This window comes from Bufo gargarizans, chromosome 10 (assembly GCF_014858855.1).
Source record: "Bufo gargarizans isolate SCDJY-AF-19 chromosome 10, ASM1485885v1, whole genome shotgun sequence".
NCBI classification, from domain to species: Eukaryota; Metazoa; Chordata; class Amphibia; order Anura; family Bufonidae; genus Bufo; species Bufo gargarizans.
Genome location: NC_058089.1, coordinates 77,680,931 through 77,693,036, shown reverse-complemented (window position 1 = coordinate 77,693,036; position 12,106 = coordinate 77,680,931). Strand labels below are relative to the sequence as shown.

Below are 12,106 nucleotides of genomic sequence, written 5' to 3'. Positions count from 1 at the left end.
GGTGTTTCTGTAAACCACAGAATCAGGGTAATAAATATTGAGTTTTGTTTGGCTGTTAACCTTTGATGTGTTAAAGAAAAAAAAAATGGATTAAAATGGAATATCAGCCCAAAAAGTTCAATTTAAAAATGTGATCTCCATTTTCCTTTAATTCTTGTAGAACGCCTAAAGGGTTAACAACGTTTGAGGGGTGTAGTTTTTACAATGGGGTCATTTATGGGGGTATCCACTATGTAAGCCACACAAAGTGACTTCAGACCTGAACTGGTCCTTAAAAAGTGGGTTTTGGCAATTTTCTTAAAAATTTTAAGAATTGCTTCTAAAATTCTAAGCCTTCTGACATCCTAAAAAAATAAAATGACATTTCCAAAATGATTCCAACATAAATTAGACATATGGGGAATATTAAGTAATGAATATTTTATGAGGTATCACTATCTGTTATAAAGGCAGAAAATTAAAATTAAAAATAGAAAATTGCTAATCTTTCAAAATTTTGGGTAAATTTGGGATTTTTTTTCATAAATAAAAGGTGACATATATTGACTCAAATTTAGGACTATCATGAAGTACAATGTGTCACGAGGAAACAATCTCTGAATGGCTTGGATAAGTAAAAGTGTTCCAAAGTTATTACCACATAAAGTGAGATATGTCAGATTAGCAAAATTAGGCCTGGTCAGGAAGGGGGCAAATGCCCCGGATGTGAAGTGGTTAATTTATAATTTACCGTACATTTATAATATTCTAGTGCCAAATGCAAATTTCCACCACCTCAGTGACTACCAACTAATATAATATATATTATAATATATAAAATATCTATATAAATTATCGGCTTGAAAGTTCACAGATTATCGGCTCTAAAAAATCTATATCGGTCGATCTCTAATGTAAATATATATATAACTTTGCATGCATGAGACAAAATGTCAATAAATTGCACTCTTTGGTATGATAATATTGTAGCACAGATACATTTTGATAACTTACCTTCAGGCAGTGTGCTGCCCCGTTTACTTCTCTAGCTGATTTGATTGTGGTCCTTTCTTCTCTAGGTGGAAGAGTAAAGCTGATTGCCTCCATATTTGAATATATATTTGATAAATATGGTGGCAGAGACCATAGAAAGAGAGCAAGGTGATCCATTTCTCCAACAGCATGCAGAGTTGAGCAGATTTGTGTGATCTGCCCAGGGGAAAAAAGAGATACATGTGGAAACTGCATAGCCATATAGCTAAGGTAAATACAATTATCAATACAAATATGGAAAATAGCAAAGGGAGATATAAAAATGAGAGCAGAGACTTGGTGAGAAGAATGGCATGAAAGGTATCTGCAGGGTGAGACTACAGAATACACCCAAGCAAAAAAGGCAGTACTCATTCAAATATGCAGGGCAATCTCATAAGGGTGAAAAGCAATGAAGAAGAAAACAAAATAGTTTATGGGATTAACACAAATAGATCCAATTTAAAATCAGAAGAGGGTGGTACAGTGTGTGGTTAGTCCAACAGATAATGTGAAGTCTAAGTCTATGAACAATGCAGACTATATATATATATATATATATATATATATACACACACACAAACACACACATATATATATATATATATATATATATATACACACAGTATATTTATAGCGTGTAGAAGGGATCACAGCACTCCAGGGATGTGACAAAATAGACTTATTCCTCTGTATCCATAAGGCTACTTTCACATCTGCGTTTTTGTTTCCGGTTTTGAGATCCAGCAGAGGATCTCAAAACTGGAGGAAAACGCTTCAGTTTTGTCCCCAATTATTGTCAATGGGGGCAAAACTGAACAAACCAGAACAAAGTGCACCAGAATGCATCCCGTTACATTTTGTTGCATTCCCATGCTGGACACATGAGAGAGAAACATAGAAATAGGACAGCACCACTTACTGACACATATTAGTCCATCATTTAGCGCTAAATACGGAATTTCTGAATAAATTCAGTTATAGCGAACCGTTTCTCAATGGACATGATGTTACTCAATATGGAGTTTTTGCAAAATGATTTAATCCACATGAAGAGGAGAGCTAAGGATTATGAAAGTCAGCTGAAGACACTGCTCAGTGACCAGGATTTTTTTTAAATTAATAGAACAATCTAAGATAGATCTGAGTAAATACCATCTTAATATTGAGGAAACAGAGACAGAAATGGTTCAGGGACCTTGAGGATTATAAAAAAGGAAATGTTTATAAAAAATCCAGACAGACAATAGGAACCCCATGACCCAGCGAAAACGCAGAGCAGAGAGACCTACAGGATGTCGGGTAGACCTTACTGATACGGATTCCTCAGGAGGCCAGGGAGAGGACATAGGTTTTTTAGGGGTAGGTACCTCAAGAGAACAAGAAGGGGAGGACGCAGGTACCAGCACAATTGACAACAATTGACTCTACAATTGCCCGCAAGACACACTCAATGAGACCGCCCATGGGAAACAAGACCTCTGTGTCACAACAGGGGGAAATAGGCATACAGGGGAAATTAACTGACATTGACTAGTTCAAGAATGAAATTGATTTGTTAATTTTTTTTAGACGGATTAAGCTGAGAGTGTTCTTCAATAATCAGGAGCCCATGGTCAGGCCCAGTCCAGGGACCTCTGTAGATGTGGAACACAGTATGCTAATACTCACGGAGTTGGGCCTACATCTTAAAAGTGATTTTCAACCACCTTTTAATCATAAGGCAGTTGACACCTATGTTTCCTTGGTGAGATCGGATATCATGAAGTTGAGGAAGCATAAACAGGATAAACATGGTTCCAATCTGACCAGGGATGAGGGTGATGCTCTCCTCTCTCTCAGTCGGCGCAAGGAATTAACTATCAAAGCGGCTAATAAAAGGGAGGAGCGACAGTTATCATGGATACGCACAAGTATGTAGCTGAGATTTGGAGCCAATTACAGGATAAGGACGTGTACAACCGGTAAATGTTGATCCAAAGTTTAAAATTATGAGAAAGATTAAAATCTTGGTAGACAATGCCTATGCCAATAATATTATTGATGGGAAATTGCATTCTTTTCTCATACAGCAGCATCCGGTGACACCAATACTGTATACTTTGCCCAAAATCCACAAAACTTTGTACAACCCGCCTAGACGCCCGATAGTTGCGGGAACAGACTCAGTGTTTACTCCTGCAGCTATTTATCTGGACAAATTATTGAGAACATTAGCGACAGGGGCCTTATCATATGCAAGGGACACTTCCTAAACAAATTGGGGAATACTACATTAAATATGAGTGATAGGTTGGTGTCCTTTGACGTAGTAAGCCTATATACCAGCATTGAGCATGAACGGGGTCTAGAGGCGATACAATAGCTATTAGGGCTCACAGACTATCCAACGGAATTATGCGATTTTGTGTGTTCCCTGTTGGAAATATTGCTGACCTGCAACTACTTTTGTTTTGAGGAGGAGTTTTATATGCAGTGCTGGGGGACTGCAATGGGGTCCAATATGGCTCCAACTTACGCAAACATATACATGACGTATGTAGAGGAGTCATTTATATACCCATCCGCCCTTTACCAACATGTGAGGGGGTGGATGAGGTATATAGATGACATCTTCCTAATATGGATGGGGACAGATGTTGATTTGCAGGTGTTTCATAACTTCTTGAACAGTATTCATGTGCAACTTAAAATTTACGAGGGTGGACTCTACACATTCCTTACAGTTCCTTGATACTTTATGTGACAGCTGACGACCTACAGACAGACCTGTATGTGAAACCAATGGACCTGAATAACATGCTGAGGTTCTATAGTGCCCACACTAAGGGTATGTTGGAATCTCTCCCATATAGCCAGCTGCTTAGGACGAGACGCATTGTTTCGGATGAGGAGTTGGCAGATGACAGACTACGGTCGATGGGACATAAGTTAGTCGATAGAAAATACCCCAGGAGTTAGGTTAAGGGATAGGGATAAACAACAGGCACGATCACAGCTATTGAACACACATAATAAAAAGATGGATAGGAAAAGGGTACCATTTGTATCTAAATTTTCAACAATGAGTGGACAGATAGCAGTAGTACTTAAATGTAATTGGCAGATCTTAGCACAGTCTTTTTCAGACAGAGGAATTTCAGTCCCCACCCCTGATGTCCTACAGGAGGTCGAAGAACTTAGGTGACAGCTTTATACATTCTGAATTACAGAGCCTAAAGGTGACGCAGAGGCTTAGGAAGGGTTGTTACCCCTAGTATGCTGAAGAAGGGTGTCTTTTCCCATCCCCGTACCAGTAAGCAATACAAGATCAGGGACTTTTACACCTGTCCCTCTGATTTTGTTATCTATATGTTACAGTGTCCGTCTGGACAGTTTTATGTGGGTGAGACAACGCAAGCTTGTAAATTGAGGATAAATCAACACCAGTACTTTTGTGAAGAGACAGAATCAAACTGGTGATCTTGAGGGGGAACTTCCAGTGCCGGAACACTTTTATAGGTGTAGACACAATGTGGCACAGTTGAGGTTCAGAATCATTGATGGTATTCCCCCACTATGCAGAGGAAATGGGATCGGGAACGGCTATTGAAGAGTTTTTGAACTTAAGTGGATCTTTGAGCTAGATACTCTTGAACCCAAGGGTCTCAATCGGGAATTCAAGGTGGGCTCCTTTTTTTTTGAATGCCATACTGGATTTTGGGACAATGTTATTGTTTTTAATGTAACAAAAGTAAGATTTCCCGACGGTATGTCGTGTTGAAATACATTAATAATTTTTTTCACTTTATATATTTCACAGGTATTTTGGTGTATTACACGTCAGAGCTATAGAACTGTGTGCAGATGCAGACGGATGCAATCAAGGCACCGGCTACTTGAATACACCACTTGACCACTGGACTTCTGCAATGGGGGACTGTATTATTTGTATGTATTTTTCTACTGGCGGACCCCGTTGCCCCCCTTTTTACCTAGTGGTTGACAAGTTGATCGGGTGGAGTAGATACCTACTTGTGGGTATTGTCTTTGGGGTAACTCGGGATGTGATAGGGGCGGCACTAGTTAATCCCATAGTGGTGGACTGATTGAGTGGTACCTTGTATGAAGGGGACATAGGCAGGGGAGGGGTCCTTACCACAAATATAAAGGAGGCTGTACCCAGATATTGCCTGAACTAGGGCAACTTACCTCTCTATTGAGGAGATGCCTCAGCCTTTTGGTTTCCCCGATGTGAATGGTTTAGGCAATTTGCCCTAATGCAGTCCCCGGTGGTGGGAGTCATTGGGGTCTGCGCTGTTAAGTATTTGGTCCTCGGGACATTTATGTATCTTCTAAGTCCCCTGCTCTCTTGCGCTTGGGGTTTTGCACCCGAGAGTCCCCTTACCCTTAATACCTGGTGCTGTCTCTACCACTGGGTTAAAGTGGTTTTCGCGGATGATGTCATTATTTCAGTTAGAGACCCCTTAACCTCCTTAACAGCTGTCTCAGATATCATTGATCAGTTTAGTCGGGTGAGTTACTATAAAATAAATTCTCATAAATCGCTTATACTAGGAATGTGGATCTCGCTAGATACCAAAAGTGCCATCTCAGCCAAATTCCCCTTCAAATGGGCCGAAGGAAGTATTCCTTACTTAGGTATATCCCTCACATTCCCCCTAGGTAACCTCCAGTCTGTTAACTACAACGCTATCATTGCACAAATTAAACATGACATAGTGGCCTATTCGCAATACCCTCTCTCATGGTTGGGCCGCATTGCTGCGTCCAAAATGTTTCTTTTGCCAAAGATTTTGTACTTATTTAGGAACTTGCCTGTCATTGTGCCCCGCAGATATATTGCTTCGCTCCAAGCCCTTATATCACAATTTATATGGAAAAAACAGAGGGCGAGAGTAGCGGCTGATATCCTATACAAGCCTGTTAAACTGGGGGGATTGGGATGTCCATGCCTTCTTACCTATTACCAAGCTACTGTGCTCGACCAACTCAAAAGCTGGTGGATTAATGACACAGCGAAGAAATGGGTACAAATGGAAACTAGCTTAACTCGTGCACCCTCATTGCAGCACTTACTTTGGCAGGGATTACTTTCCAAAACGCCCCCTCGATCTCCATCTATCACTAGTCAAGCTGGAATGTCCTTGTGGACCAAGTGTCCCCTTATCCCGAAAATCCTTCCACTCAGGATTTTGGATGCTCCGTTGTCAGCTTTCAGTGCCTGCTTGCCGGATACTGATTTCTCACAATGGGAATCTAAAGGAATCCTTTCAGTGTCCCGAATTTTAACCAATGAGGCCCTTATATCATTCACTGACTTAAGAGAGCGGTATCAAGTCCAGTGGTCAGATTTTTATAAGTACCTTCAATTACGCCACCTCCTAGCATCCAAGAACATTACCCACTCTACACACTCCTCTATGTATGCTGCATATTTCCAGAACCCCAAAATACGGAAGGGAGGTATTTCTGAGGCCTATAGGGGGTTGCAGCTCTCAGTTGCTATATCAAAATTCCCGTTCCAGATTAAATGGGAGACAGATTTAAATAAATCTTTTGTGCCAGCACGTTGGGCCTTTGTTTTCTCCCTGAGCTCTAGAACCTCAAAGTGTGTCGACCACCTGGAGGCCTCAAGAAAACTCCTTTATAGGTGGTATTATACCCCTTATCGCCTATCCATTATATATCCAACCACCTCAAATGTTTGCTGGCGATGCCTATCAGCAGTTGGCAACTTAATGCATATCTGGTGGACCTGCCCTGCTGTCCACCGTTTCTGGTCCACAATATTGTTACTTATAAGTGCTGTAATAAGGAAGGCGCTCCCCATGTCCCCGGAACTAGCATTGCTCTCCTTTGAGCTGGAATGTTTAGATTTAGCAGACCTCACTATTGCTTTTCATATACTAACAGCAACGAGAGTTGCAATAGCTAAAAGGTGGAAGAGTAGGGACATCCCAACCATACCAGAAATCATTGCTAAAGTCCACTATAATTATGGCATGGAGCTACTGATTGCAAAACAGCTTTGCCGATTATCATGTGTCAGTGCAAGGTGGCGAAAATGGGCGTCTTATAAATCCAAACACTATCCATCTTTGCCAGATCTACAAGTGTAGAGGATACATACCTCAATTTTACTGCTTGATTTTAAATGTGGCGCAGTGTTTATTATTGTTTGTTTGTTGGTCGTTCTCTTACGGCCTTGTTTTTTTTTGTTTTTTTCTTTAATATAAATGAAAACTTTACATCCAGTGTCTTTTATCCTGCAATGTGATGAGCAAATTATACTGTACTGTACGGTAATTTGACATTGTGGAAGATGATGTATGCTATGATTTTCTAATAAAAAATTTGTGAAATAAAGTGGTTGTGCATATATGGGGGGTCATTCTTTAGTTATACTACTAATGTATCCTCATGCATACCCAGCGGGGTCAATATAGGAATGGGTACCATTGTTTTTGATGGACCTTTCTGTATAGCTGGTCCTTGTTTGTAGGCATGTCAGATGTTGTCTGCTATGTATATATTTCTCTCCATAATGTTGGGTCAGGCGAGGGAGAACAGTGCACCCAGATTGTATTTATATATAAGAAACAATTATCTAATGGATCCCTGATGTGTTTGCAATGAATACATACAAGTTTAGAGCAGGTCTGGAGGTTGCCTAGTTAACAGGACACATGTGAGCATGTGACAGATCAGGTGACTGACATCGGCTACAGCATCTTGATAATGGCCTCCAGTTCTCTGATGTGAGGCAGGTCCCCATGTTGTAGGCAGGTCCAAATTCAAAAAAGTAGAAAGGGTCAGCAATGCCATATTGCAAAATACCATCCTAGCAGAACCTAATACCACAGCGCAGCACAATATTGTTACCCAAAAACTGTCCCTCTGTGGTAGTAATCAATAGCTGCCATTGTCTGTCCTCCTCCAGTTGTCTCTGATTAAGGTATGGAGCAGGGGGCTTAGAAAGTGAGATTCAGGCCACAGCAGTTAAATTCAGGACGGCATGTGCAGTTGCTGGTTGTGTATATGAGTACCTGATTCTCACAGCATTAATTATGACCGAGGGCTGATTATGCACCCGGCTAGCAGCAGAGAGGAGGACTTGGGCAACCCCCTAGGCATTGGCCCACTGGGAAATTTCCCTGTAGGGTGTATGGCTAGTCTGCTCCTACCTGCCATTGACAGCCAGCCATTGTTGCCTTTGTTTGCAGTCGTGTCATGAACAAGAGACATGGACTCCTATGGACTGGAACTGTAAAGCCTCTAGTTACAAACCTAGGTTCTGTTTGGGATCCAACAATGGTCAGGTTTGATTATGGAGGCCTCATGGGGATGGCTTCAGTCTTTGTGATAATCTGGAGAGCCATCGCATGTGACCGTTGGTTACCTCTAGTAGTGATACGAGGGACACGAACTGCTCAGCGATCTGTGCGGGAAATCCTGCGGCCATGTGTTGCCTCCTATCTGTTGTGGACTGGCGTGAATGAAGATAAATGAGTTGGGCCAGCCCGCCCTCATGAAAGTAGCAAAGGTGGCATAGAAATGGCACCTGTGACCAAATGTTGTTGCAGAGGCGTAAAAAATTTTTTTTAACACAGAGGTTGCGACTTTTTTACCCCAGAAAACTGGTTTAGGGTGATAAGATGCCCCCTTAGTTTGTACAGTCTAGAGGAAAGCAGGGACATGATTGAAACCTTTAAATATGGCTCAGGAGGGAAGTATTTCTAATAAGAAACTAATATACAACAAGAGGCACACTCTGCAATGACAGAAAATATTACTTTACTGAAAGAGCAGTAGTGGTTGGAAAATCAACAGTAAGTGAATTTAGGGTACTTTCACAGTAGCATTATTCTTTTACGGTATTGAAATCAGGTAAAGGGTCTCAATACCGGAAAAGAATGCATCAGTTTTGTGCTAGTGCATTTTGAATGGAAAGCAATCTGTTCAGTATGCGTCAGGATGTCTTCCGTTCCATCCCTTGTATGGTATTTGACCGGACAAAATACCGCTGCATGCTGGGGTATTTTTTCCAGCCAAAATCCCGGAACACAACCGCACCTGCCGGCATTCATTTCCATAGAGATGTATTAATGTCGGATCCGGTACCAAGGGTTCCGGAAATTGCAGTGTTGCCGGATACAGTTTTCCAGTCTGGGCATGCGCCGGGACATAGGAGGAACTATTTTTGCTTTTGATCTTTAAAAAAAATTAAATACCGGATCAATTATTCCGGATAATACCGGATGAGACCCATCCGGTATATCACCGGATCTGTCTAACGGATCTGGAAAAAACATATTTCTGTTTGCCTGATCCAGCAGGCGGTTCCGCTGCCGGATCCGAACAACGCTATAATGCCTGGGATAAACCTGTATCTATCCTAAAAGAAAATGAAAAAGGAAATTAAATAAGAGCAGACTTGATGGACTATGTGCTCTTTTTACCATAATTCCTTCATGTTTCTACTCTAACCGGACGGCTGTGATGTATTGCAACGTTATGTGCTGATAACATGCCATTATTTTGCAGGTTTTGTGTCCTTATATTTTATGTGAAAAAGAACAAAAACGTTTTTGAGGCACCTTCCAAAAATGTCAGACATTTATTGAATTATAGACGTTTGCTGTATAGTTCCCTTTGTTATATACTGAATTTAATGCTGCATGCAACATTACCATATACAGTAGATCAACCATAATGCAAGTATGTGAAAAACAAATTCTAAATCACCATCATAGTAATAAAAAAAAAGACAGTCCAAATTCAGAGGCTAAAAATCGATAAGCACCTGCTACATGACCATCACAGCAGGAATAACAGTCAATGCAGCTAATCTCTGCTATTCATCTTGTCTGTTTTCTAGCTACACCAGTAGTGTGAATAATCAATTGTTACTCCAGTCAATACTGGGAATAAATCAGAATGAGAGATTGGTATTGAAGTAATTATTTTAGACAAGGAATCAATTACCATTCATATATATATATATATATATATATTACCGGTGCTGGCATAGAGAGAGGGTAGGGGAGGGTGAGGATTATTATATCTATATGCACAGGACGCTAATTACAAGACTTCTACCTGTTATCTGATGAATAGTCGTTCATGATGTGGTGTGATCCCATTGTTCCAGGAAGCGCTGTATCGATGTGCTGAGACGCTTCTTGCTCTAACTCTCACCTAGCACGCTGCCCCGGCCGGTAGCTAGCACACACGTGGAGGAGCCTGCAGGGATGAGTTCAGGAGCGTCTTCGTGTGACGTCACAACTTCGCTCTGGGTGCCTCCAAAAGGTAATCCTCACCCTCCCCTACCCTCTCTGTATGCCAGCGCCGGTATTATATACACACACACACATAGATCTATCTATCTATCTATCTATATATATATATATATATATATATATCTATTAGCCACCTATTAAAGGTGAGAGCAGGTTGGTCACTCACCCTAATACTAGGCAGCGGCAAACAAGGTGATAACATCAGCCTCAGAGATATAGCTAACGGCAGTGCAAGTGTCTCTGTTCATCATAAACGTAACAATTACCATTCCTATACGTGCTTCGAATCAATCAATAAAGTGGGCAGCCAGTATTGTCCTGGGCACTGCAGATATCACAGTCCTTATTATGAACACAGGATTAATATTCTCAGAAGAATACATTGAGCAGCAGTTTGAGGCAATATATTGGGCAATTCATCTGTAAATCTATAACATTTAGTAATATCTACCATTCATTTCACAAGCTTCATATCACTCTCAGTACACTGGTATTAGCCACATATTACTGATTTATGGCTCTCCTGTCCAGGGATGTTGGAGCTTCTGCTGCTGATGGCGATCCATGAACCTGCGTTTAGACATTGGGAGGACACTGGGCTGTTCAAACCAACTGCTGCAATAAAATCCTCACCAATTCTCACTGTGCTGCTACATAGATTTCCCAAGACCTTTGTCCGAGCTCTCATCTGGCACACACATGCTGGTACTTGTAGAGGTTCTATGCCAACTGGCTGGAACTTGTACTATACACTGACACCAATGTAGAAGCCAAACTTCATTAATAAGTGTGGAAAATCCCAGTGACTAGAAGGTTTGACTATGTTCATTTCTTGCCACCATAAAGCTGTGTTTTACACTGCATATAACTGCTGGAAGGCATAGTGGGTGACGTGGTCTCTGGTTATGTGTCTGGATGCAGGAGTAGTGCGCATGCACAGGCTTCTTGAGACTTGGGTATATTAGAAGGTGTTTTAGTGCAGCTCGTGCTTGTGTGTACTGAGAGTGCACTGTCAGGTGCGAGACAAGTGCACACAACGTCGATAGTGCAACTGACAACCGGACATTTGCAGATCTGTGAAAGGCAGAGACCCTGAGAATCTTGCTGACCTGTTGTGGACAGCTTCCAGTGCTTTGACTGTAGCGGACTGCTGCTTCTTGGGCCTGCTGAGGAGGGCCCTATGAGAACAGTGAGAAGAAAGTCCAATTTGCACTCTGAGGTCTCCTAGGACTCAAATTTTTTCTCTAGTCTCCTACATTTTATTTCTTTTTTTAATATCCGTTTATACTCTCTCTTTGACTCTCTCTTTGTCTTCAAGTCACCAAAATTTCTCATTCGGGTACAAATTATTATTTTTTTTTGACTCAATTCTGATTACTTTACAATCGATTCACTCATCTGTAATTGGGGGTCTAATCCAAATCCTAAAGAACAGCCCCATAAATTATCCCTACTCCTATACATTTTACAGTAGGGGCTATGTATTATGGTAGGTGTAATCTTTCAGACATCTGCCAGGTAGTGACAAATGAATCATCACTCCAGATAACATGTTTTCACAGCTCTAGAGTACAGTGGTGCTTTATACCACTCCAGCCAACTCTTAGCATTGCACATGATGTTTTAATAAACTCTACAATGACTAGCTTTTGGTAATATATTCCCATTTTAGTTCTGCAGACTGAAAGTTTAACACCAGTGCTGCCAGTTTCCTAGGCATTGTGCATATTCTAACAAATGACACAGTATTAGTCCAGTAATATGTAATATAAATGGATAATAAATTATACTTG

At 41.0% G+C, this 12,106-nt stretch overlaps 1 long non-coding RNA gene across 2 annotated transcripts in view; it reads right to left on the bottom strand.

Moving 5' to 3' along the window:
• LOC122921000 overlaps positions 1 to 12,106 on the bottom strand; it is a 150,924-nt gene that overhangs the window by 49,371 nt on the left and 89,447 nt on the right. The window contains exons 1-2 of one of the 2 annotated variants that reach the window (XR_006386952.1): positions 10,765 to 10,883; positions 994 to 1,188 (exon numbers count right to left, since the gene is read on the bottom strand). This is a non-coding gene — a long non-coding RNA (uncharacterized LOC122921000). Of the gene's footprint in view, positions 1 to 993; positions 1,189 to 10,764; positions 10,884 to 12,106 lie in introns of those variants that run through there. The other variant, XR_006386953.1, reaches the window with a different exon arrangement.